Source organism: Sarcophilus harrisii, chromosome 1 (assembly GCF_902635505.1).
Source record: "Sarcophilus harrisii chromosome 1, mSarHar1.11, whole genome shotgun sequence".
Lineage (NCBI taxonomy): Eukaryota > Metazoa > Chordata > Mammalia > Dasyuromorphia > Dasyuridae > Sarcophilus > Sarcophilus harrisii.
In genome coordinates this window covers 108,250,052-108,277,421 of record NC_045426.1, presented here as the reverse complement: position 1 = coordinate 108,277,421, position 27,370 = coordinate 108,250,052, and positions in this window count along the sequence as shown.

The following is a 27,370-nucleotide window of genomic DNA, read 5'->3' as shown; positions in this document are numbered from 1 at the left end:
CTAATATTTTTCAAAACTTTTTCTCTATAATGTTATTATTGTCTAAATTATTTTACTAGTTCTTATTTTGTTCTATGTCAGTTTAAATGTTTTCCTATAATATTCCAATGTGCTCATTTACCACAATTTTCTTAGCCATTCCTCAATTAGGAGGACTTTTCTTTAGTTTCCATAGTTGAACTACCATGAAAAGAATTGTAAAAAACATTTTTTGTACATAGAGATCCTTACTTGATTTCTTTAGAAGTATGGGCTAGTAATGACATAGTTGAATGATCTTTCAAAGGATATATAGAGCTAGATTTTGGTTAATAGTTACAAATTATTTTCCAGAATGACTGGAACAACTCATAGTTCTACCAACAGTGTAGCAGTATACCTGTTCCCCACAGCCCTTTTAACATTTCTCATTTTCCTCTTTTTTAATCTTTGCCAATGTGATATAAATGGAACACTAAAGTCACTTTCATTCAAATTTCTCTACTTATTATTGATTTAGAACATTTTTCATATGATTATTGATAGTGTATATATCTTCCTTTGAAAAATATCTGTTCATACCCTTGGAACATTTAAAGCTCATATCACTAGTCAAATAAATTTGAATCAGCTCCTTACATATCTTAGAAATAAGACTTTTAAGTTTTTTTTTATTATATAACTTTTAATTTACAAGATATATGCATGGATAATTTTTCAGCATTGACAGTTGCAAAACCTTTTGTTCCAACTTTTCCCCTTCTTCACTCTACCCTCTCCCCCAGATGACAGGTTGACCAATAAATGTTAAATATGTTAAAGTATAAGTCAAATCCAATATATGTATACATGTCCATAGTTATTTTGCTGTACAAAAAGAATCAGACTTTGAAATCCATAGTTATTTTGCTGTACAAAAAGAATCAGACTTTGAAATATTGTACAATTAGCCTATGAAGGAAATCAAAAATGCAGGCAGACAAAAATAGAAGGATTGGGAATTCTATGTAGTGGTTCATACTCATCTCCCAGAGTTCTTTCGCTGGGTGAAGCTAGTTTAATTCATTACTGCGCTATTGGAACTGATTTGGTTCATCTTCTTATTGAAGAGGGCCACATCCATCAGAATTGATCACATATAGCATTGTTATTGAAATATATAATGATCTCCTGTTCCTGATCATTTCACTCAGCAACAGTTCATGTAAGTCATTCCAGGCCTTTCTCAAATCATATACAGTTTGTATATCTAACAAGGGTTTGTATAAGCTATACAGAACAATAATATTCCATAATATTAATATACCACAATTTATTCAGCCATTTTCCAATTGATGAGCATACACTCAATTTCCAGTTTCTGGCCACTACAAAGAGGGCTGCCACAAACATTCTTGCACATACAGGTCTCTTTCCCTTCTTTAAGATCCCTTTGGGATATAAGACGAGTAAAAACTCTGCTGGATCTAAGAGTATGCACAATTTGATAACTTTTTGAGCCTAGTTCCAAATTGCTCTCCAGAATGGTTGGATGTATTCACAATTCCACCAACAATGTATCAGGGTCCCGATTTTCCCACATCTCCTCCAACATTCTGCATTATCTTTCCCTCAGAGTTGTCTTAATTTGCAAGAAATAAGACTTTTTAAAAACTTTTATTATTTTTTAAGATAATTATAACTTTTTATTGGCAATAGATATGCAGGGGTAATTTTTTACAACATTATCCCTTGCACTCACTTCTTTTTTCCCTTCCCTCCCTCCACCTCCTCCCCTAGATGGCAAGTAGTTTTATACATGTTAAATATGTTATAGTATGTCCTAGGTACAATATATGTGTGCAGAACTGAACAGTTCTCTTGTTGCACAGGAAAAATTGGATTCAGAAGGTAAAAATAACCTGGGAAGAAAAACAAAAATGCAAACAGTTTACACTCATTTTCCAGTGTTCTTTTCTCTGGGTGTAGCTGCTTCTGTCCATCATTGATCAATTGGAACTGAATTAGATCTTCTCTTTGTCGAAGATATCCATTTCCATCAGAATACATCCTCATACAGTATTATTGTTGAAGTGTGTAATGATTTCCTGGTTCTGCTCATTTCACTCAGCATCAGTTCATGTAAGTCTCTCCAAGCCTATCTGTATTCATCCTGCTGGTCATTTCTTACAGAACAATAATATTCCATAACATTCATATACCACAACTTATTCAGCCATTCTCCAATTGATGGGCATCCATTCATTTTCCAGTTTCTAGCCACTACAAAAAGGGAAGAAATAAGACTTTCAACAGCGTTATTTGAGTTACATATTTTGCTTCTAATTTTTACTAATCAGACTTTTTGTAAAAAATAATTTTAAATTTTGTATTGTCAAAAGTGTCCAACTTAATTTATCTTCTATTTTGTAATAAATTCTTCTTGTGTCTGTAGAAGCAAAAGTTAATTTCTTCATTGCTCAATTAACAATTTGCCATTTATTATGTACTATTATTTATTTAATTACAAATTTATTCCAATATATTATTTCCCAATCCAGGACATATAAAATGTCTGGCATATACCAGGTGCTTAATATATGCTCACTAATTGCTAGATTTATTACAATGAATTTATTTTTGTCCCAAACCTGTGATTTCATTGATACTGGGGATTTCCTGTGAGTAAAACCCCACTACCAATACAAATTTGCAACTGTTTTGCAAATCAAAGTCTTAGAATGTTGCTTGGAAGTGTTGGAAAAGTTGGCAGTTGCCTATGTTAACTTAACCAGCATGTGTCAACAAAGGAATCTGAAATCCACTGCTTCCTGCACTGGGTTGGTCCTCTATCCTCCAGGATATCTACTTAAATATACAAAGTAAAAAACCACTCAGTGACCTCAAAGATCATGGATTCTACCTGGAGATATAATGGGAAGGAAATGCTATACCCAGTTCACTCAGCAATTCAATGCAACAATTTTTTTTAAAAATACCTATTGTGTGCAAAGGTTTGTGCTGAGCTTTGTGGCACAGTCACAATAGCTTTCATACTAGTAAAAGGTTTTACTAAGGACTTTCCTCACAACAATGCTATCTTAGTATTTATTATCCCCATTTTACATATGAGGAAACTTAAGTTAGTTTTGGTAAGTTGTTAATGGAGATAAAAAACACTAAGTTAAGCCTTTTCATCAGGGAATCTGAGCAAACACTTAAAGGGCTGTAATCACCCTTACTAGCCTTGTTTTTCTAAGAACAATAACCAGACAGTTATTTAAAATTCATTCATTTTTGAAATATTAAGCACAAGATTTTATAGCCATCATTATGATAAATATTCTCATTATTAGGCCTTCCACAGCATTCTCAGTTACATCAGTTTGAGACAGCTGAAGGACTAATGCCAAAAGCTAAATTACAGACATCATGGTGATGCTATTACAATCTCAAATTCCAAAGGAAATCAAATCTTGGATGCCCACTTGAGGATAATCCTAACTTCCAAAACTATCAAGTGATAACGTGAAAAATCCAAAGATTGTTCCCCCATGGTTTGTCAGCAGGAACTATTTTCCTTCTACCTTTCTGGTATCTCTAATTCTCAAGGATTGATTTAAGATTTGGAGAAGCAATGAGTTTTAATTAAAAATAGATTGACTAGATTAGAGAGCTGTAATTTAGAGTACTAAAGAACTGTAGGAAGCACCCAAACTTAATAATGGCACTATTTTTTTGCCTGCTGTTTTCTTAATATAATTTTATATTCTCTTTGGGCACATTCTGTTTCATTTTACTTTTGTATTTTTGGCAACATATATAGATTTAGAATTGTAAATATTTATAAGTGAAAGGAATTGTAGCTAACATTTAGTATAAGCCTTATAATTTATACCTAAGGCAATAATAGCCTAGAAGAAGTTAAAAGACTGTCCCAAGTTCATAAAGTCAATAAAGGGAGACATATATATACATATATATATATATATATATATGTTTGTGTTTACACACACATACATTCAAAAATATTTATTAACTACCCCATTTGTGTTTGGTGTTAACTAAGATACAAGTTCCAGTAAGATATTTTCTGTTCCTAAAAATTAGTAAAGGATGAAAATAGAGGCATAGATGATAAGTATAATGCACAATATGGCATGATGAGTGCATTACAAAGATACAAAGTTCTCTATAAGGTTCAACAGAGAGAAAATGAAAGGTTTCTTATATAATGTGGCATTTAGAATGATTATTAAGTTAGGTAAAATAATCATTTGATTAGAGAGAGAGAGATCAAGAGTGAGATAGAGACAGAGACAGACAGAGATAGAGAGGAAAGACACAGACAGACACAGACAGACAGAGAAAGACAGAAATAGAAAGAGACAAAGACATCACAAGCAAAGGGATCCTCTATAATCTCTCCTAGATAAACCACTCTATATTAACAACCTTTAAATTCATCTTATGCCTAAATCTTCTTGAGTATAATTTATAATTTGAGGACATTTAACATACATTTGTGGTGAGAATGTCTGGCTGCTTTATAAAACATATGGCTAACAGTTAATTAGATTCACTTGTGGAAAATGAGTTTCAAACTTCCAGAAGGAAAGTGGGTCAAATGTTCTGATGCCCCAGAAGGAAAACCAATGGGAAGAAGCACTTGGGAAAGAAAGAGAGACAAGCAGAGACAGAGAGATTGAAACAGAGACAGAGAGAAGGAGAGTATAGAGACAGAAAGAGACATAGACAAAGATGGATAGAAAGAGAAATGAAAGAGAGAGAGACAGAGAGGGGAGGAAGGGAGGGAATTAAGGGAAGTTAGAAAGAGACAGGTAGGCAAAAAAACAGAGAAAGACAAAAAAGAGACAGAGACACACATACAAAGAGTAATAAAGAGACAGATTCAGAGACAGAGAGGGAGGGGGAGAAAGAGAGAGAGAGAGAGAGAGAGAGTGTGAGAGTGAGAGTGTATACTAGTTTGGGCTATTGTGTGTCATAAAGATCCAAGAGAACTCTGGCAGACTTAAAAACCAAGAAACAAGCAGACCCGATGAATTCAACAAACTATCATGCTTAACTTAGTAGCAAAGTATGAATTTTACTTCAATGGGATTTCATCTGTTTAAACCCACTGAGACAAGGGTATGCAGGCCTCTTTTATATTTTTATGAGGATTTACACACATACAGCCTCACACACTCCTTTTGCTTTATTTGATATTTATTAGAAACAAAGGATAGAGTAGAAAGAAAGTAAACTTGAGTTCAAATTCCTGCTCTAGCACTTAGCACCTGTGGGACAAATCACTTCCCTTCCTAGATATCAATTTCTCATTTATAAAAAAGAGGAAGGTTGAGCTAGAAAATATTTAAGGTTGCTTGTAGCTCTACATATATGACTAAATGATCTATATGTGTTTGATAAAGATGCATCAAATCAACAAGCACTATTGAGTAATTACTTTTTTTTTACTTTTCCCCCTATTTTTAAAATTTTATTTATTTATTTTTAATAGGTTTTTATTTTTCCAAATACATGCAAAGATAGTTTTCAACATTCACCCTTACAAAACCTTGTAATTTTTTCTCTTCTCCTTTCCCCTAAACAGCAAACAAGGTTAAACATGAACAATTCTTCTAAGCATATTTTCATATATATATAATGTTTGCAAAAAAAATCATATCAAAAGGAGGAGAGGGAAAATAAGGGAAAAAATGCAAACAAACAGAAACAGGACAAAAAAGGTGAAAATATGCTTTGATCTACTTTCAGTCTTCATAATTCTTTCTCTGGATGTGGATGGCTCTTTCCATCCCAAATCTATTGGAACTTTCTTGAATCACCTCATAGTTGATAGACTACCAAGTCTTTTCAACAATTAAATTAAAATTGATCATAACACAATCTTTTTGCTGTGTACAATTTTCTCTTGCTTTTACTCACTTCATTTGGCATCAGTTCTTGCAAATCTTTCCAGGCTTTTTTGAAATCATTGTTCTTATCATTTTGTATAGACGAATAAAATTCCATTATATTCATATAACATACTCTAACCATTCCCCAACTGATGGGCATCCACTCAATTTCCAGTTTCTTGTCACTACATAACAGGCTGCTACAAACATCTTTTTGCACATATGAGACCTTTCCCCTCTCTTTTTTAGGATTTATTTGTAATTCAGAATTAATAGAAACATTTCTGGATCAAAGGGTATGCACAGTTTGATAGCCCTTTGAGCATAGTGATATCCAATGTATGTGTCCCAATATTCCCACATCCCTCCAACATTTATCATTGTCTTTTCCTGTCATCTTATTCAGTCTGAAAACTGTGAAGTGGTAGCTCAAGTTGTCTGAATTTTCATTTCTCTAATCAATAATGATTTAGAGCATTTTTTATATTGTCTGATCACATCCTTTGACTATCATTTGGAGAATAACTTGTATTCCTATAAATTTGAATCAATTCTCAATATATGTTAAGAAATGAAGCTTTTAGAGAAACATTGGATGTAAATTTCTTCCCACGTTTCTCCTTTCCTTCTAATCTTTTTTGCATTAGTTTTATCTGTGCAAAATCTTTTTAATTTAATATATCACAATTATCCATTTTGCATTTTATAAGATTGTCTAATAATTCTTTTGCTATAAATCCCTCTCTTCACAGATCTGAGAGGTTCTTATTCTAATTTACTTGTAGTATCAGCCTTTATATCTAGATCATGAAGCCATTTCAACCTTATCATAGTATAAGATATTAGGTAAATACCTTATACTACACATATACTATACATATATACTACTATGTATATACTATACTACTATACATACTATACTACACATATACTATACTATACATATTGCTAACACTAACATTTCTAGTACAATATTGAATAGTAGTAGTGATAATGGGCAATCTTGTTTCACATCTGATCTTCATGGGAATGTTTATGGTCTATCCCCATTACATATAATGCTTGATGATGGTTTTAGATCAATGCTACTTATCATTTTATGAAAAATTCAATTTATTCCTATTGAGCAATAACTTCCTACAGGTCAACATTTTTTTTTTGCCAGGGAAGGATATAAGGAGATATAAAACCTTTCCTTCCCTTTAGAACTTCCTAATCCAGCTAGGGGAAGATAAGTTTGACTCCAAACCCTGAGAGATCTATTGGTATGAATTCATGGTTATGAGTGCTCACTTCACCTTCACACATTGCATTTGTGGCATCTTAGCAAATGGTTTTCATTAGTGACTGAAAAAAATTCTTCATCTGGTGACCAGACCTCTGGTGAAGAGTCTTTTTTAGCCATGGCAAGTTTTATTCTTGGACAAAGTACACACACTGACACAAATATATATATTCCATCATTCTGCCTATACATGAAACCTTTCTAGCTTGAGAGTTAGTACCAGAGTTTACAATACCTCTGACATTGCTTCTGAGATGTTAGGGCCAAATCCATTGCTATAATGAAAGGCAATCTACTCAATATTTAGTGAAAAGAGGAGAAATGAACTTTAAGCAAGATTACATCACAGGAAGGCAGTTCAAGAGAACAATCACAGAGATATCATAAAACAACTTGTGTAAATAAGTTATCCAAGCAGTAATTACTGTGGCTCAGAGGAAGAATAGATTAACTTATGTTTACCAAAAAGGCTATTTTATGGAGAACTCACACAGGATAAGTGTTCACAAGGTAATCAGAAAAAGCAATACAATGACATCATCAAGTTCTCTCTTAAAAACTTTAGAATTAATTGCATAACATGGGAGATTGGTCCAGAACTACTCAGCATGGTGTACCCTCATCAGACAAGGTGATCTGCTGTATGAACAAAACAGAATGGAAGTAGCTCAAAAGAACCATAAAATGCGCAAAATTAGAGAATCCACCCCAAATGTACATAGAGACTGTTTATGCCCAACCTGTGTCAAAGCATTCTAAGGTCAGATTGATCTAATCAACTACAGTTAGATACACTGCAACTTGACTCTAACATAGTGCTATTATCTTGATCCTCTTCAAAATCAAAGGACAACAACCAACCAGATTCATCCAAGAAGGGAGGTAAGGTTAGGTGGGTGATGAGTGAAAGCTGAATAAATTAATAAATTATTGCTGTATTACACATTTATTAAAATGTAGAAACACAAGAGAAAGGCATCATTTTCCAAGTTGACTGGTAGATGATGGAAACTCTAGAATAGTATCTGGAAACAGTGTAGTACAGAGGAAAACTTGCTTGAGATAATCATAGGACCTAGGCTTGAATCCCGAGTATGCTATTTACTACCTGTGTGACATTGAACAGGTTACATCATATCTCTGGGCCTCAGTTTATCTTCAGTAAAATGAGAGTGTGTAACTTGAAGATTTCTAATATCCTTTAGAGCTTCAAATCCTATTTTTTCCCCTAAATCTTCCTGGAGGTTTGCTAATTAACAAAACTGTCAAAAAATCTATTAATTTGTCATTCATATCTAAGGATATTATTTTGGAAGAGGGAAAGGTCATATTTATTATACTGACCATCCCTGAACATCTTTTACTTGCCTCATATATTCATGAGCAAAAAAAAAAATCCATTTCTCAAAATCAAACAAACCTCATTCTCTTAGAAATGTTAAAAGACCTAAGTTCAAATTCTAGATTTTTCTTCTTACTATATGTGTGACTTTTGGAACATTCTCCTCATCTTTCTGAGTCACTTTCTAATTCCATAATTTTTTAATTGATAGTAGCCTCCTATTATTCTCTCTCTCCCTATATCTCCCTGGAATTTAGAAAAGGACCCAAATCACTAGTCTTCTCTTCTTCACTGTCACATCCCATCCATCACTCCTTTCCTCAATAATCTAATGACATCAAACATCACCCTACTTTGGTTTCACTTTCTCTCTTTCCCAATCTCAATTTTATAATTTAGAGAATCATTAAATCCTAGATGTAGGGCTAGAAGAGGCTTTTGTGGTCATGAAGTTCATATTTTACAGATGAGGAAATTGAGGGTCAAAAAATTGATGGAATTTACCCAGGATCAGAAAGCTAGAAAGTATCTATGGCAGGATTTCCTGACTCCAAGCCTGGTCTCCCATTTACTACATAACACTGTCTATAGCAAAATTGTATTGTCCCCTAATGCAATTTTTCTCACTGAAGTTCATGAACCTTTAGATGAACAGCCCATTCTCTAAATTTTCTGATGATTTTATCAGTTCCCACAGATCTATTTATGATTGCAAATGATTCCCAAATTTTTATATATCCAACCTTGGTCTTTCTCCTAAGTACTATATACAACTGCTTATTTAAATATTTACATCTAGATATTACATACACATTACATAGACATCTCAAAACCCCAATAAGTTCAAAACAGAATACATTTTCTTCCTTCTTCCAAAAATTGTCCTTTATTGGGAGCACCATGATCTTTCCAGTTCTGTAGTTTCAGAACATCATAATTATTTTAATTCCTCACTTTTACCAATACCAGATATCCAATTAATTAAATTAAGCTTTATTTTTTCCCTAAAGCTTTCTCTTATAATTCCCTTCCTTATGATCACATTGTCACAGTCTAGTTGAAGCATCCTTCATCTTTTGTGTACACTATTGCAATAGTCTCCTCATGATCTCCTTGTGTCATAGCTGCCAAAGTAATTTTCCTAAGATCCAGAACTGATCATAAAATTTCCTACTTGGTAAAATCCGATAAATCCCTGCTATTACCCCAAGGATAATAGTTCTTAATCTTTTTGTGTATTTGAAGAAGTCTATAGACTACTCAAAACAATATTTTTAAACAATTGGAAGAAATGCTAAATTTCAATAAAATATTATGTAAAATCAAAATATGATTTTCTAATGAAAATTCATGGACCTTTTGATCCCAGGTTGAAAACTCCTGATCAAAACAAAAACAAAACAAAACAAAATCCTCTTTTTGGTTTTTAAAATCCTCCACTTATGTAATTTTGAACATTACTTACATTTTCTATGCCATGGTGAAACGAACCTAACACAATGCTTAATGTGTCGGGTATGATCAATAATCTTCATGTTGATCCTTTTGAAAATGTTTATTATGAACAGTACAAGACAAGATAACAAAGCATCCTACGAAAGGATGATTCTTATTGCCCCTGGGGGAAAAAAAAGGAGTAAACCTATTCTACTTTGATTCGGCTTTCCATGAGGAATATGAGAATTAAGTTGCAACTTTCTTTTGTTTTCTGGTTTTGTTTATTATGAGAAAATCAAGAATGGTAGGATTCTATTCTTTCAGGAACAAGTTCATTTAGATATTACTAGAGAAGCATCTTACATTTCAAACTAGCAGCCATATTAATGTCTTAAAATGGTCTAATTATTGTACTGTTCTTTACACCCTCTATCTTCTTTCCTCTATTAATTTGCTAATGTCCCTGCAGAAGAAGGATCCACAAAGGACGGAGAGCAATTTGCTACTTCTCTGTTTCATGAATTATCATAGCCAAAAAGTTTATTACCAGTTTATTGTCAATTAATTGTTGATGAGCTTTTCTTACCAAAGCAGGCTAGTCTTCAGAAATATGACATGGTATGTGAGAAGTACAATATTCAATTTTTTTCTAGAATGATAATTCAACTGACATAGATTTTAAAAACAGGGAAATCGCTATGCTACAATATGGTAATAAAGTAGGACTTTATATAACACTTTATTGAGTTATTAAAATTTCCAGAAAGCTAGAGTATTGCATAATGTGTTTGATATAGGAGAGAATTCTATTTCTAGCCAAGAATCCACTTGTTTTGATGATGCAATATTTTTAAAATAATAAAGCTACTAAGATTCCTATATCGTTACAGGCAAGAACAATATCTTTATTGTTTTTATCTCCTTTAGCACCTTGCATAAGGCATTTATATAAAAGATGCTTAATATTTCATTACTAAAACCCTATATATCTATTAGAACATCGCAAATGTCATTAAAATCTCCACATTGAACGTATAATGCTATAAAACTATTAACAAACCTATGAAAAAATATTCCAAATCACTAATAAGAAAAATATCATGAAAGTAACCCTTAATGCAAAAAATCACATTGAGGCAAAGATGACAAATGGCAATAGTCAATGTTGTTAAAATTGTGGAATTATGGGCTCAATTATTGTTGTTGGATCTGTGAAATAGAACTTTGAGAAGTAACTAGAATTATTCAGATGAAATTACTAAAATGCATGCTTATTCCTAGATTGAAATATTTGGAATAACATTTCTTTGACATATATGTATGGTCAGATCCAGTTTTTTTCTTTCTTCAACCATTTTTCTGATTTACATGGCCTATCAATGGCAGTTAATTCATTACCTCTGCAGACTATAAGTAGTGTTCTATGCAAGTTAATCTTCTGTGAAACATGTCTAAGGCAGAAAATATAATTTCTCCAGTTCTTTCCCATTCTAAAACTAGGCAATTATAACTTAACAATTTCTAATATCTCTTCCAGTTGTCAATCTTTGGATCTGTGGTTAAAGCTCTTGTTTTTGCTGCAATGATGGTGAATATTTGAATGTGTACCCTAGTTTTCTAAGAAAAGCCTATGTAGGACAAGTTTGTTTTTGTTTTGTATAAGATTTGTACTTTTCCTATGTTATTTGCTACCTTGGTTGTTTCTGAATGTAGTATTTGAAAAATATGCCTGAATAAGAATTCTTTATTTTTCTTTTTTTCTCTAAAGGAAGAGTAGCTTCTTTAATGATTAAATGATTCATGGTCCTCCAGAATTGGTTGAATATTCAGAAAGAATCTTGTAATAAACTTTATTTCTGGTCTCCCATGAACTGAAAGCATTTGGTCTATAAACATAGAAATGCCAGAAATACCATTGGAAAACAAAGTTTATCTTCCTAAGTCAAAGAAGTTGGTATGACTGGTTTCTATCAAGGGAATTGGCCATATAGTTTACTGAGAGAAGAAAAGCAGGCATTTTCTGCCTCCCTCTAAAACAGTGAAAAAGAGAACAGGGCTACTGGTGTACGAGAAATCAAAAAGTCAAAGAAGAAAAATAGGAAGATATTTCCTTCTCATATTCCCTGACCTTTGCTGACCTGCCAAGGCTCAGCTAAACGTAACAGTATCCAGAGGTAAGAGAATTTGATCTAAGAAAGTAAATGAAACAAAAGAAAACATGGGCTGTTACATACACAGTCTAAAGCTTGCTCCAAAGGGGGCAAGCAAAGAATCTGAGGTTTTCATGGGGGGAGGCCTTTCTACAGTGGAAAAATGTATAAATGCATGGGAGAAAGGTGTGGTTTCTTCATCACCCTGGTTTTTAAGAGAAATCTGAGACTTTATAGTATACCTTGCTCTCTGAGAGTGAGACCCATGAAACCCTCTGGTTCTTCTGAATTGTTTTAATGCCCCAAAGCATGAACTGAGAGTAAAACCTAAAAGAAAAACTCCAAGGATTACATCTGTTGTTTAAAAAAAAAATCCCTAGGGAAGTGTGCATTTAACATTTTACTTCCTTCTGATGTTCCAGTAGTTTGTTTGAATTAATGAGAAATATTTTGCAAATAAATATGATTCTATTGGCTCCATCTTTCACTCAGATCAAATGGATTTCTTTACAATTTGTCAAGTCAGTTAACAGCAAGCAAACATTTATCAAGTGCTTGCTACTTTTTAAGGACTTTGCTAGGTTTACAAATCAAACTAAGAAAACTTTTTTTCTTTTTTATGAAATATTTAATTAGTACTAAATCATTGAACAAAGAAAGCTCTAAGGTTGAGAGGATGCTGCTTCTACTACTACTATACTGCTATTACCATTACTATTACTACTATTATTACTGCTGCTGCTGCTACTGCTACTACCACTACAACCATTACAGATATTTAGTACTTACATAGTGCTTTAGTGTTTGCAAAGCTCTTCAAATATGTTATCTCATTTGATCCTCACTAATATGAGACAAGTAATATTATTATCCTGTTTACATATAAGAAAACTAAGACTGTGAGAGAGTAACTTGCTCAGAGTTAAAAGTTAGTAATTATCTCAAGCAAGATTTAAACTGATTGACCAGTTCAGTAGTCATCCAATATTCCCCTAGCTGGCTATAAGTTCAGAAGCTCTAATTGCTGAATTATACAAGTTATGTATAGCTCCAAAGTATTTTTTGAGACTATCAGTTGCAAAGCAGGTTTCAGTCTGCATTCATAGATGTAGAGGAGTTATTGCATAAGTCACTATAATTTTATTATTATATATTATTATTTCTGCCCCCCCAAAAATTACCAAAGGAAATAATTACAATTAGAGTTCACACTGAGATTTGGGTTTCCTCTCCAACTGGGAAAACTACCAGTAGAAAGAAATCCAAAAGTCTAATAAAAGTGATTTTTCTAAGTGCATAAGAGTACATATAATAACTGAGTGCTGCTGGTTATCAAGAAAAGTGAGAAACATTTACAAAACATACTGGTAGAAATGGAATCCTGAGGATATCATGATCTTCTCCAATGTAGTCTATGATAAAGACAAATTTTCCCATACAACAAGAAAAACCTTTTACAATAAGAATATGCATATTATATGAAATATATAATATAAGAGAAGATATATGTGTGGGTACATATATATAGAGATAGAGAGAGAAAGAAGAAGAAGAAGAAGAAGAAGAAGAAGAAGAAGAAGAAGAAGAAGAAGAAGAAGAAGAAGAAGAAGAAGAAGAAGAAGAAGAAGAAGAAGAAGAAGAAGAAGAAGGAGGAGGAGGAGGAGAGAGAAGAAGAGAGAGGAGAAAGAAGAGAGAGATCTTTCCTAGACCAGTTTGACATTCCATCCCCAGCTTATTATTGGAGGATGAAAGTCTTTAAATGAGCACATTAGCATTAGGAGTTCCACAGTTTTACTCCCAAGTGAACTTATGAATTGACTAATGAATTCCAGATATATTTCATAACATTTCATAAACCTGTCCTTTATGATGAAGTAGATGCAATTAAGTAAAACAGAAGATATTTTTAGAATCCAACTCTTTCCTCAGTGTCTCTTATTTCCTATATTTTCTTCTTCTCAATTGTGTAAGAATTCATTCTGTTAGGGTTTGTAATCTTAGACTTCATATTAAGCTTTGATTCTTCCTATGAACACAATAATTTTATGCAAAGACTAGGAAAAGGCTAAAGGTATAAGATAGAGAGGAAAGAGTACTGGGCAAGCTTGGGTAAATTACTAAAAATTTTTGGAGTGTCAGTTCCCTCATTCTTTTAAAAATGTATCTTTATAGATTTTGTTAGATGTTTAACATTCTTTAGAATTTTTTTTTTAAATTAACTTTGTAAAAAACATTTTAGTGCCAAATTCTCTCCCATTTTCTTACGCCTTCTGCACCCATTGAGAAAACAAACAATATATCAGTTATGCAGGTTAAGTCATGCAAAACATATTTTGACATTAGCCACATTGCAAAAGAAAACACACAAACAAAAAGAAAGGAAGAAAGATAAACAGAAAGACAGAAAAAAGAAAAAGAAAGAAAGAAAGAAAGAAAAAAAGAAAGAAAGAAAGAAAGAAAGAAAGAAAGAAAGAAAGAAAGAAAGAAAGAAAGAAAGGGAGGGAGGAAGGAAGAAAGAAATGAAGAAAGGAGGGAGGGTGGAGGGAGGGAGAGAGAAAGGAAGGGAGAGAGGAAGGAAGGAAGGAAGGAAGGAAAGAAGGAAGGAAGTGAGGGAGGGAGGGAGGGGGAAGGAAGCAAAGGAGGAAGGAAGGAAAGAAGGAAGGGAGGAAGAAAAGGAGGAAGGAAGGAAGGAAGGAAGGAAGGAAGGAAGGAAGGAAGGAAGGAAGGAAGGAAGGAAGGAAGGAAGGGAGGGAGGGAGAGAGGGAGAGAGGGAGGAAGGGAGAAAGAAAAAGAAAGAAAGAAAGTTAAAATATGTTTCAATCTGCACTTTGAGTTCATTAGGCCTTTCTCTGGAAGTGTGGACAGCATTTTTCATCATGAGTGGGGATTATCCTGAATTATCTTTTATCAGAGTACAGGCTGCCTCATTGTTAAAAGAGAGGGAGGGTTGAACTAAATGATTTATCAGAGTCATTAGGTCAACTGGCATTTATTAAATACCTATTATATACTAGGTACTGTGCTTAGTGTTAAAGATAAAAAGAAAATAATTTTAAAATATAAATTATATAAAATATAAATGTGCATAATTTGTGCATACATATATTAAGTACAATATATGTATAAATATATACACATAATTTACATTTTAAATTCTTTTCTTTATATCCCTAGCACTGAAAATATAAATTTTGTGGTTGTTTGTCTCCCTAGTACTGAATATACAACTTATCCAATCAGAGAATTCATACACATACACAATTTATATTTAAATTATTTTTTGTGTCCCTAGTACTGAATATATAAATTATATATGTGTTTATATATTATATACAATATATGTACACACATATATATGTAATTTTCATATTATATATATATATCTTTTTATTAAAGCTTTTTATTTACAAAGCATATGCATAGGTAATTTGGACATTTTTCCAACATTGACCTTGCAAAACCTTTTGTTCCAAATTTTCCCCTCCTTCCCCCCCTCTCCTAGCTGGCAGATAGTCCAATTCTTGAAAACATGAAATACATGTTAGATCCATAAAATTTATATTTATAAATAACTTTCCTTGTATCCCTAGCATTATGAACCAACAAAATACAGTATAAATAACTTAAGAACAAAAGTCCAATTATTAAAGGAGATTATGAAGGCTTCTTGAAAAAAATAGGATTTTAAATGGAACTTGAAGGAAACCAAGGAAACCTGTGGAAATTTCCTGAGATCCTTAACATTTAAAAGTCAGTTTCTTCCAGGATCTATTAGTTCCTCCTTTAAGGCTGTATGTTAGCATTCTATTAAAATATTGCACAGATGTTCTTACTTGAGCAGGGAGGGAAAATAAAAAAAAAACTTCTATTGAATGAAATTTCTATGTAACACCTGCTATTTTAATATCAATCCCCCCTCCACAAAATTATTATCAAATCCAGCATATTTTGAGGACTCAAGGCCAAATAAAATCTTTCCATTGTTATTTCCCTGAATGTCTCAAGCACTTCAAAGCTTGTCAAAAGTTGTAAAGTTTGTTGCCCAATTACTGATATAGAGCTAGAAGGAATGAATGGCAGATTTTGGTTAAGTGAAAAAATGAACCTGTTTGTATTTCTTCAAGTTGGAATGGAAATAGCTGATAATCACTGCTCACTTCAAAATACCTCAGTTCATATTTCATTTCTTTTTATAAATGTTCTTTTGGTTAGTTTGAAATTGATTTCAGATTTTTTAAAAAAAAATGAATAATTTCTGCTCATTGTAATATCATTTGTTCCCACGTAATTTCATTATAAATTTCCATTGCTGGGTGCTATGTAAAAAATAATTTTTAAAATGCAGATATAAAATTAAAAATATATTAATAGAAATATTACCCTACAATCAAATAAAAATGTACACTTATATAAATGTAGTTCTTAATTATTTTAGCCAAAATCCTATGTTCAACAATTTTTAAAATCTCAATTTGTTATTGGCTAACAACGGGTAAAATGAGAAGAAGAAAATGTACTAGTGTCTATATAAAAAAAAAAAAGTTAAAAAGAAAAGCTGTTTTAAAGGTTGCTATTCTTTTTTCTGATGTTCCTATTAGAAATGAACATTAAGTAGACTTACTTACAGGTGGTCATCCCTCCCCACCTTCAACAGGATATTCAGTACCATCATAAATCATCTGGAGAATAAGAATTTGGCTTGTTTTTGATTCAGCCACAATAATGAGACATCCATCCATTTAGGAGGTTTATAGAAAAAGGAAAGCTTTTACTACAGGGAATGGTATACCTCCCAAACAGATTTGCAAGACATTTTTTTTTTGGTCCAGACTTACAATTTCATTTGTTGTTTTAATGGGAATAGAAACCCCTGCTTCTGTTGAACACAGATAACTTGTTTATAACTCAGTTGTTAAGAGTTCTTTGAGGAAGTGAGAGGTAAAGTGATTTGTCAATGGTCATTCACTACTAGTATATGTGAAACTTGGGACTGGAAATCAGATCTTCTGATTCTAAGGTCAGCCCTCTATTCACTACCATGCTTCCCCTCTAGACCAGGGCTTCTTAATATTTTTCCACTTTGGACAGAAAAATCTTAATATGACCCTGGGTGTATATGTGTATATATATATATATATATATACATACAAATCAAATACTTAGTGATAATAAAAAATTTTTGATTCCCCCATATTCAGTTATTATAAGATGGACTCTAGACATACTATCTTTTTAAAAATTATATATACAGAGAAAGCAAGCGATAACTTTCAAATAAGCCTGACCATATATAACCTGTAAGAGAAATACAGACCTTTTAACAGCCTATCTTTTATTATACTAGATATAATTGTGAGTAAAAAATAAGTCAATTATAAGCATTCAGGAATTAGAGCAATTAGAATTCCTTTTTAATTTTAAATAAGTAAAGGGGTGTGTGTGTGTGTGTGAGAGAGAGAGAGAGAGAGAGAGAGAGAGAGAGAGAGAGACAGAGAGAGACAGAGAGACAGAGAGACAGAGACAGTCAGAGACAGAAACAGAGACAGAGACTTGGGAGGGTGTCAGTGAGGTTAAAAGAATTGAAATAAACTGGGAAATGATAAAAATGACCCAATTGTCTAAAAGGTAAAATCATTCTATAAAATGGGAAGACAGCATAATAAAATTCTGGAAATTCAATTGCAAATAATCACAAAGAAGGAAAAAAAAGAGTACACACTAAAGTAATCGAGAGAAAATATTGATTTCTATAAATTTCAAAAGAAAATGTACAAAAGAAAAAAAATGACAGTCAAATTTGAATGTTTATAGAATGGTCAGGGGGACTGAAACTTGTGGGAAATGTTGACACCCTTCAATTATCTAATGCATCTGTGAACAAATGAATTGAGATTATTAGTTCACAAAAGTTATGTTTGTTTTGTTTTTGCCAATGCTCTTTTCTATAAGTTGTCTTCTATAGAGGACCTACCCAGTATGCTAGAAGCCTTCCTCTTAAATCTTTTAACCTTCCACAGTAATCACTGGAGCACTAGGGGTGTCTCTTGTGCCTCATGCCTTTAGCTCAACTATTTTTCCTGGATGAAGCTGATTAATCCCTTTCTTATATGCAAATTAATGTTGTTAATATGCTATCAAAGATATTTATGTTATTATGGAGCATGTCCTGCAGAGTCCATAAAATATTTCCTATACAAGAAATCTGCCTCTCCTGGAATTCATTCTCTCCTTAATTCCACCTTTCAGTTTCAATAGAAGGTCAACACCATTGTGACCTCCAATAGAAAGTCCTTGCTGATTTCCCTGATTATTTATCTTTACAATATTGTTATTATTGTGTTGAGGATGGGAAAGGGGGACCCCAAAAGTTTGGAATCATAGACTGGTGTAGCAAGATGTCTCAAAACAATTTGCAGGATTGAACCTATCTCTTTAGCCAAGGGGCAAAGCATTATTATAAGTTAAACCATTACAAGGAACTGAATTATAAGGGAATTCAACATAGAAACAGAAGCATGGAGACAAATTTATCCAGCTTTTTAGAATTGATATGCTAATTCTATGGTTTATAAGTAGGAAGGAATTTGGTTCTCAATGACCAGATTATTACTGACCAAATTATCAATCAGTAATGAATTGGGAAGTGATCTCAGGAATCAGGCAGATTGTCAGAACAATAGTATTCCTAGGTTGGGGGAGGGGGAAAGCCAGAGGATTTAGGAATTGGATAGATTGCCAGAGCAGAAGACCCCCTAAATCAGAGGATCACAAATTCGTATTACATCATTTGCATAAATTGTTCTATGGGTTCTGCTCACTTTATTTTGCATTAGTTCATACAAGTCTCCATAGGTTTTTCTGAAACCATACACTTCATTATTTCTTATAACACAACAGTATTCTGTAACTTCACAAAACAGAATTTTTTTCAGCCATTCCCCCAATTCATCTGACATCTCTTTAGTTTCCAATCTATGATAAACACACAAAAAGCTGTCATGTAAATATTTTTGTATATTTGGATACTTTTCCTCCTTTTTTATCTCTCTGGAGTATAGCAATTGTAATTATACTGCTGCATTAAAGAGTATACACAATTTAATAGCTTTTTGATGATTGTTCTCATTTTTAATTCCCCATATCAAATTTTGTGTTTATTCATCTATGTATGCATTGCATTTCCCAGAAGAAGGTAAGGTCCTTGAAGACAAAGGCTGGTTTTTCATTTTGTCTTTGAATAGCAGGACATAGCAAATTTTCATATAACAGACATTTATCAAACATTTGTTGACTTAAATAGATGTGAATGAGTATATCTAGATCGCACATTCCATGGGAGCTCTAGGACCAGCAGTACTCTCACTGTGAAACATTTAACATTAACACTGGGAAACATTTAACAAAATAAATAAAATACAATAAATGAGAGATAATGTTAATATGTGGAAGTCCATATCTACCCCAAAGTTAAGGTTTAGTGGCCCTCATTTCTATTTTGAGTTTGACATCACTATTCTAAATGCTATGCCTTTTAAAAAATATCTATTAATACATTTTGTTTTATCACAATAGGCATTTCCCAACAAAATTTCTTTTTTTTCCCCAGAGGCAATTGGGATTAAGTGACTTGCTCAGGGTCGGGAAGCTAGGAAATAAGTGTCTGAGGCTGTATCTGAACTCAGGTCCTCCTGACTTCAGGGATGGTGCTCTATCCACTGCAACAACTAGCTGCCCCCCCTAACAAAATTTCAAACAAAACTTCCTAAAACACATTTTTTCAAAATTATTAATAAATTGTTAGTTGTAAGAGATGAACAGTTTTTTTTTTTTTTTACTTTGATATTTTGAAACAAACATTGACCATTTTCTTTGAACAGTGTTTTTTTGGCCTTTGGAGATTACCTGTAGTTGTATTATTGTAATTATTGCATAATGTTCTTCGGTTGATACATAATATTTTGTCTATTATTCCAGAATACTACCGCAATCAGGAATGAGTTCAAATTTAGCCTCAGACACTTACTAGATATATGATTTTGAAAAAGTAACTTAATTACTTTTTGTCTCAGTGTTTTCAAATGCAAATTAGCACCTATTTTGCAATATATTTATGAAGATCAAATGGCATAATATTCATAAAATATGCTTAGCACAGTGCCTGGAACTTAGTAGTTGCTATGTAAATGTTCATTCCCTTATCTCTCCCTCCTGTAGGACTTTTAAATGAGGTCAATGGCCATTTAACAGAAACTGACATCATGGGAAAAAATGGAATTTTTGGAAGAATCTCTAAAGCATAGATTTTGGGAATTAGATGGAGAGTCCATTGAAATAACTAATAAAAATTAATATTTATATGAAGCTTTAGAATTTCAAGATATAGTATAAATATATTACAGATATAAAGGGCATGCCTGGATTCAGAATTTACTAGGAAGGGGAAAAATGCTAAGAAAAAACCTAAGGAATTTATTTGGAAAATTGTGCAAAATTTTTGGCTTCTACAATTTGCTCCCCAGTGAAAATTTTCATTTTTTAAAATTTAAAAATTTTAATGCAATATTTTCTTGGCAATTTTATATGGTTAGAAATCATGAAACACCACAATCTCTGAAGAATCAAAACTATAAATGGCACAGAGTACAATGTAGAAACACATCATGGTCTATGAACACAATAAGAACAAAATTTTTTTTTATGTTTATTATGAGCAATGTAAGAGTGGAGTTTGATTGCCAATCAAGGATGCTAGAGAGGGCATTTCTATAGTGGGTAGAACCTTGGTTATGTGTCCTCTCAAATCTATGATTACATGAATTGTATATTGGAATTCTCCTAATTTTATGTAAGATCTAAATATATGAAGAGAATTTTAAGCTTCCAAATATTTCAGATGTTTCTTTTCTCTCCCTCCCCATTTAGTCTTTCTCCTGCTCAATTTTATAAAGGAATTCATACAATCTTTTTCAGAAGTTGGAGTAGATTTGAAAACTCTTGTTCAGAATACTATAAAATGCCATTTTCCTTAAGTCAGACTCCTAACAATAACAATGAGCATATTATAGTCCAAAAATTCCCACCACTAAGATCACATCTATTAGCCCTTATTCAGAGGTATATTCACCACTATTTAACATACAATTCTTAACATAGGTTATTGGTTTTCCAGACTATAACTTATTAAACAAAGGAAAGGGAGAAAAGAGTGAAATTAATTCAGGAGACAAAGTGACAACTAACAGTCTGTCATCAAATTACAAAATGATGTAATATCTATACCTAGCACCACAAAGGTGATCAATTATTGAATGACCATTGCCACAACATAAAAAGCATATATTACTCTCATTAGTCTTATTTCATGGTATTTCCCTTTGGGTCTAACTGGCTTGTTAGCTGTTACCCATACTTGCTGTTAACTCTCACCCCTCTTTGTACACTCTTCCCAATGTGTGGAATGACCTTTTTCTTTACTTTTGCCTCCTAGAATCTCTGCTTTCAGAGCTTAACAACTCTGGAATGAGGGCTTTCCTAAATCTAATCAATGCTTTTTTCCCTATTGAATTAATATGTGTATGATTTTGTACAGATTTGCTTTTATTTATCTGTCCATATTGTAAATCCTTACACAGTAAATTGTAGTTGTTTATATAACAAGGATGCTTCATTTTTGCTGCTGTATGTTCATAACCTAACATCTTGCTTTGCCTACAGTAAGGTGGTACAGTGGATAAAGAGTAGCTTGTGTGTTGAGAAGACATAAGTGAAAATCTGGTTTCTGACACTTATTAGCCATGTGATCTGAGAAATTCATTTAACCTCTTCAGTTTTCTTATCTATATAATGGAGCTAAAAATAGCAGTTACCTTCCTGAGTTGTCATGAGAGTTGAAATTAGCTCATATTTGTAAAGCATTTTGTAATCTTTAAAGCATTATATAAATGACAGGTATGATTATTATTATGATAGCAAGTGCTTAATAAATACTGAATTAAATTCATAAGGATGATTCATTCTTAGTGTAATTCAACATGAAATCATGTGATACATTTTAGAAACAATCCCATCCCAAGTGGCTAAAATAAAAATGTTAAAAATGTTTTTGTCCTTTCATAAACTTCAATAATATATTTGCCCATAAATCACTTAGCCCATCATCTCACTGACCTCTCACATAGTGTCCTAGGAAGGAAGCCCCCAAAGTCTCCAAAAAATGTAAAATAAATCTCACACACAAACTAAGCTCATATATTTTTCTCTGTGAAGAGGTCCTTAGGTTCTCAACCAGTCTATGTAGTCTAATATTACATAGTCATATAGTCCTAACAAAGCTTGGTAATCTTATTTCCCAGATTACAGTAAATTGAAAGGGGCTGGGGATATAATCCTGGGCAAGGGAGGGATTGTACAAATGCTAGTTACGGACCCATTGACAGAAGCCAAAAATGATGGCTGACTACAAGGGGAAAGCAAAAACTACAAAAAAGAAATATAGATGCAAGAATTCAAGAAGTCCAACAGCTAGTAAGAATACCCCTGCATAGCCCAGGTTGTAGATGTTTGTTCTTCCTTCTTGTAGATGACATTCCTGATGGTGGAAAGATGTGGGGGGAGGGGGGAAGGTTTGGGGAGGGTAATGCCATAATCTGCAAGTGAATTGGATTTGAATGAGGGAGGACTGTGCAAAGTCACCACTTTCACTTTCTCCTCTGAAATCATCTAGGTCCAGTGGCCAGATCAGAATGACTGGGGATAGCCTTGGATGTAGTGGCCTTTTAAATTAAGGTCTTAATAAATCTCAGTTTGACTGAGCCATTCAGTAATGACTACTAAGTATGAAATGAAACAAAGAATGACCTTAAAAAAAAGACGTAGCCCAGGAGACTTCTGAGAGTATCATTTTCTCTTCTTTGAGGTTAGTTATCTAAAAACAGAATAAGGGAGTTGCTCAGGCTATTACTTTCACCTTCCCTAAAAAATCTTTATGAAAACACTGTATGACCAGTTTGGAGAAAAGTTGGACAGGGGATTCTTTTGTGGGTAAAGTTTGAATTAAAGCAATAGTAAGCTGAGCTGACTCCTGGATCCAGGAAGATGGTTGTTAATTTTTCACTGTGAGCATTTACTTTTCAGAAATCAGCAAATACTACAAATTAGAATTTGTTTTATTGTTTAATTTATTGTAAGAACTCATGGAAATGAAAAGGAAACATTAAGCATGCAAATTAATAGTATATCCTGAATACTTTGCCACTCATCCATTCACTCCAAAAGCCAACTGTTATAAATTTAGCAGCATAATCACTAAACATGATTTCTGTGGTCTTTTCCAACTCTCAGAATCCTCAGTCAACTGGTTCAGTTCATTTCAGTTCACAATGGCCATCAGAAACTTGGTCTCTAAATATTGACCATATTTGGCTTTAAAAACTCAGAAAGTTTTACCTACCAAAATAGGACAGGAGGAGGGATCAGATGAAAGATGGGAGGATTGGAATCTGTGTCAGTGGAGAGACTATAAAATCATAGATCCTTTGAAGTATTGAAAATATTGCTTTCATAAGTAGAAATTAAATCATTTTAGAAGTGGGATATAGTAGTGGAAAAAATGATTTCAATATTAGAGCAAATGTATTTTTCACTGACAGCTCAGCTTTCCCTTAATAAAAACTGAAAGAAAAAAAAAAGCTGGCTGACTGAATGCCAGGTGAGAAGACTTTGAAAAGTTTTATCCACATCATAATTTGGTATGAATCTAGCACTAAGAATAGATCTTCTCTGGCTCACATGTAGAGAGTTAGCTTTGACATATCCTCAAATGTTGCCTGCAATAGTCAAAGAAAAACAGAGAAACAGTCATGGGGACATTAGGGAGTCTAGACAAGGCAATTTGAGAGGGCATTACCATTTAGGGAGATCAGTAAAAGCTTCATGTAGAAGATCAGATGTTTGCTTTCTATCTTGAAAGTAGACAAGGAATCTACGATGCTAAAGTGAGGAAGGAGTTTGTTCCTGGCAAAGAGGAATGGGCAACGTGATGCAATGGAGAATGGAGATGGAGTATGATGTGTGAGTAAAAGAGTGAAAGCTAGTTGGCTGGGTTTTAGAGTGAGGGAAAGGGAATCATGTATGAGGTTGGAAAGAAATTTGCAATCAGGTGACAAAGGACTTTAAAAGGCAGTTTATATTTTATCTTCCAGACAATAGAGAGCCACTGGACTTTACTGAGGGATATAATCAGATATATACTTGAGGAAAATTACTTTGGCAGGTGTGAAAAGGATAGATTATAATAAGGAAAAACTTAAGGTAGAAGGAGCAATTAGGAGCCTATTGTGATTGCCTGAGTAAGAGGTGATGAGAGTCCATACTAGAATAGGGAGGTCAACTGTGAGGAATGTTGAGGAGGTAGAAAAGGCAAGATGTGACAACTGATTGGATATGTGAAGTGAAAAGTGAGGAGTTGAAAATAACAACAAAGTAATGAATCTGGGAGACATTTTCTCATCTGGTTTTCTGTCTTACAGATGAAAAAAATAACTCAGAAATGCTTAAGTGACTATCTAGTCTAATCACACAGTTAGCAGGTACAGCAGAAGGATATGAATCCAAATCTGGTAGGACTAAATTCAATACCCCTTTCTCTAGACTATCAGATCCAGGTGTAGAATTATGGAACCTTAGGGCTTAGAGGATCTCAAATGGGCAACTAGTGTAGTCCTCTTCCAATAAAGGATTCCCCTTATTAATATTCTTCAATTGGTTGTCATTTAGCTTTTTTCACAAATTTTTAAAGAAACGATCTTCAAGATTTAACATGACAGAAAATATAATATTAGTTTGTGGTTAACCTAAAGTTAAGGTATTATGAACTTAGGTGTTAGACAAAATAATTAATAATAGTATTATTACTTGTATGGCAATTTCAGTTTTGCAAAGAATTTTTAAATATTATCTCATTTTATCTTCAAACAAGCCTAAGAACTAGTACTATTATTATTTTCATTTTACAGATAAGAAAGCAGAGGCAGCCTAAGGTTAACTGGCTTGTCCAGGGTCATGCAACTAATAGTGTCTAAAGCAGGATTTGAAATTGGGTCTTTTTACCTCTTTTGTGAGATTTTCCAAGATAGTAAGACCTTCAATTGTTGATAGTCTGCTAATATAGCAGACTATTAATTAAATTTTTTTCTAGCAAACTCATGAACTAACTACATCCTATGGTAAGACATTGAAATAAGATTTGTGTGACAAATTTTCTTCTTTTATTCACTTTTCTAAAAATGAAGCAGAATCTTAGTTAACCCCAATTGCTTTGCCAAAAAAGAAGGAGGAGGAGGAGAAGGAATAGGAGGAAGAAGAGGAAGAGGAGATGGTGGAAGAGAACAAAAAGGAGGAAGAGGAAGAGAAGGAAGAAGAGTGTTAGGATTCTTACAAGGTGCTAAGTCACTGGAATTGATGGGCACTCTAGGAGATTCACAAGTCAGGATTCAGTGGGGAGATTCACAAGTCCAGGAGATTCACAAGTTCAGTGGAGGAGATTCACAAGTCACAGCTCCCACAATCCCACTCTCAGAGGAGGAGTCAACCTTTGTCTTCACACCTCTAAAAGAGCACATAAAAGGAGAAGCCCACTGGGAGCATGAGGAGATTGAGAAAGCAGGATTCAATTGGGCAGAACAAAGAATTTGGAGAGAGAGCTACAGGCAAGAAGCTGGAAGAGGCAAAGGACTAGCAACAGGAGCTCTTGGAACCAAGGAGAGAGAGATAGGCCTCTAAGAAAGCTAACCTGGCTATTTTGAAGGAAACAATAAAGGATCTGAACTTTTATCTCCTGGCTGCATTTGAGGTGATTATTACTCTGAACTGAAACTAAGGCTGCCTCCAGAAGCTCCCAAAGAAATCTGCTACCAGAGAACAATTATACTTTAGAGAAGAGAACATTACAGAAGAGGAGGAGGAGAATCTTTATTTCTTCCTTTCCATATGTGGAAGAATTTTAGTGTAGAATATTGATAAATTGTTGTAAATGTTAATGAGTTGGTTCACTTTATTTAACTGCATCCCCCAAACAAACCTCACTTTTAAAATCTTTGTGACAAGGGAACATTTTCTGGGTAAGGGAAGAAAGATACATATTTTTAAAATTGATGTAGTATAAAAAACAAGAAACATTTTATAAGATTTTCTTAATTAAGGGGAAAATAACATAAAATTTTAAGATAAATTGGGTTCAAGCTCCAGCCAACGTCAAGGGTGAAACTTTAGTACAATTCATTCTTGGGCCATATTCAAACCATAATTCCTCAACATGTGAACTATATTAAAATGAATTTGTTTGATACTCTTATTAAAAAAATTTTCACCTTTAACATGGTTTCAGTGTAAAGTATATCTTTTGGCAATCTTCCTCTTTTTTAACTTTGTAGTTAATTGAAACTATTCAAAAGGGCATTTCCTTTTTCTTAAAGACTCTTTAAAGTTTTTTTTTTTTAATGATGGCTTTTGATTTTTGTATGTCATGAAATAATTACAATGGTGAGAGCTTTTAGATTTGTAGCCTCTCATAGTAAAAATGACTCAGAATTAAGAGCTTATTTTCTTCTTAGTAGTCCTTTGAATAAGCTAGTGCATCTCTCTTTTACAGTTGAGGAAAGTAGTGCCATATAAAGTAAAGAGATTTTCCTAGGATTATCTAGCTCTTTGGGGCTTACACTGGAATTTGAATTCAGATCCCTTTGATATCCAGGTCCTAGCCAGGATTCCAAGTTATCTCTCTCTCTTTTCTCAGGAAAGATAAGAGTTAGGGGCTCAAATCAAGAAACTGCTATTCTTCAGAGGAGTACAACAAAATGTCCACAATAGTTTTACTGGAATGTGCATAATTCATGCAATTTTCTCAAATGAATGTAAAGTTATGTGTATGTTAAAGAGCAGACACAGAGTAACTTCATTCATTAAACAAGCACTTTTAAGAGAATATACAGTGCATAGCATTGTTGGTCAAAGCACAATACAAGACACAAAAGTTGTGGAAAGCCTGGTCCCTGCCCTCGAAGAGTTCATAACCTAGCTGAGAAATGTATTTTTTTCCATGCTTTGTGGTTCCTATTTACAAGGAAATACAGAAAGAGAGTTGGGATTAAAGCCAGGATAACTGGGTTTAAAAATTAGATCTGACCCTTTGGTCACTATGGTCAATGGGTCTAAGAACTAAGTGGGAATTTAGAGATTATCTAGTTCAACTACATTATTTTACAGATGAAAAAGCTGA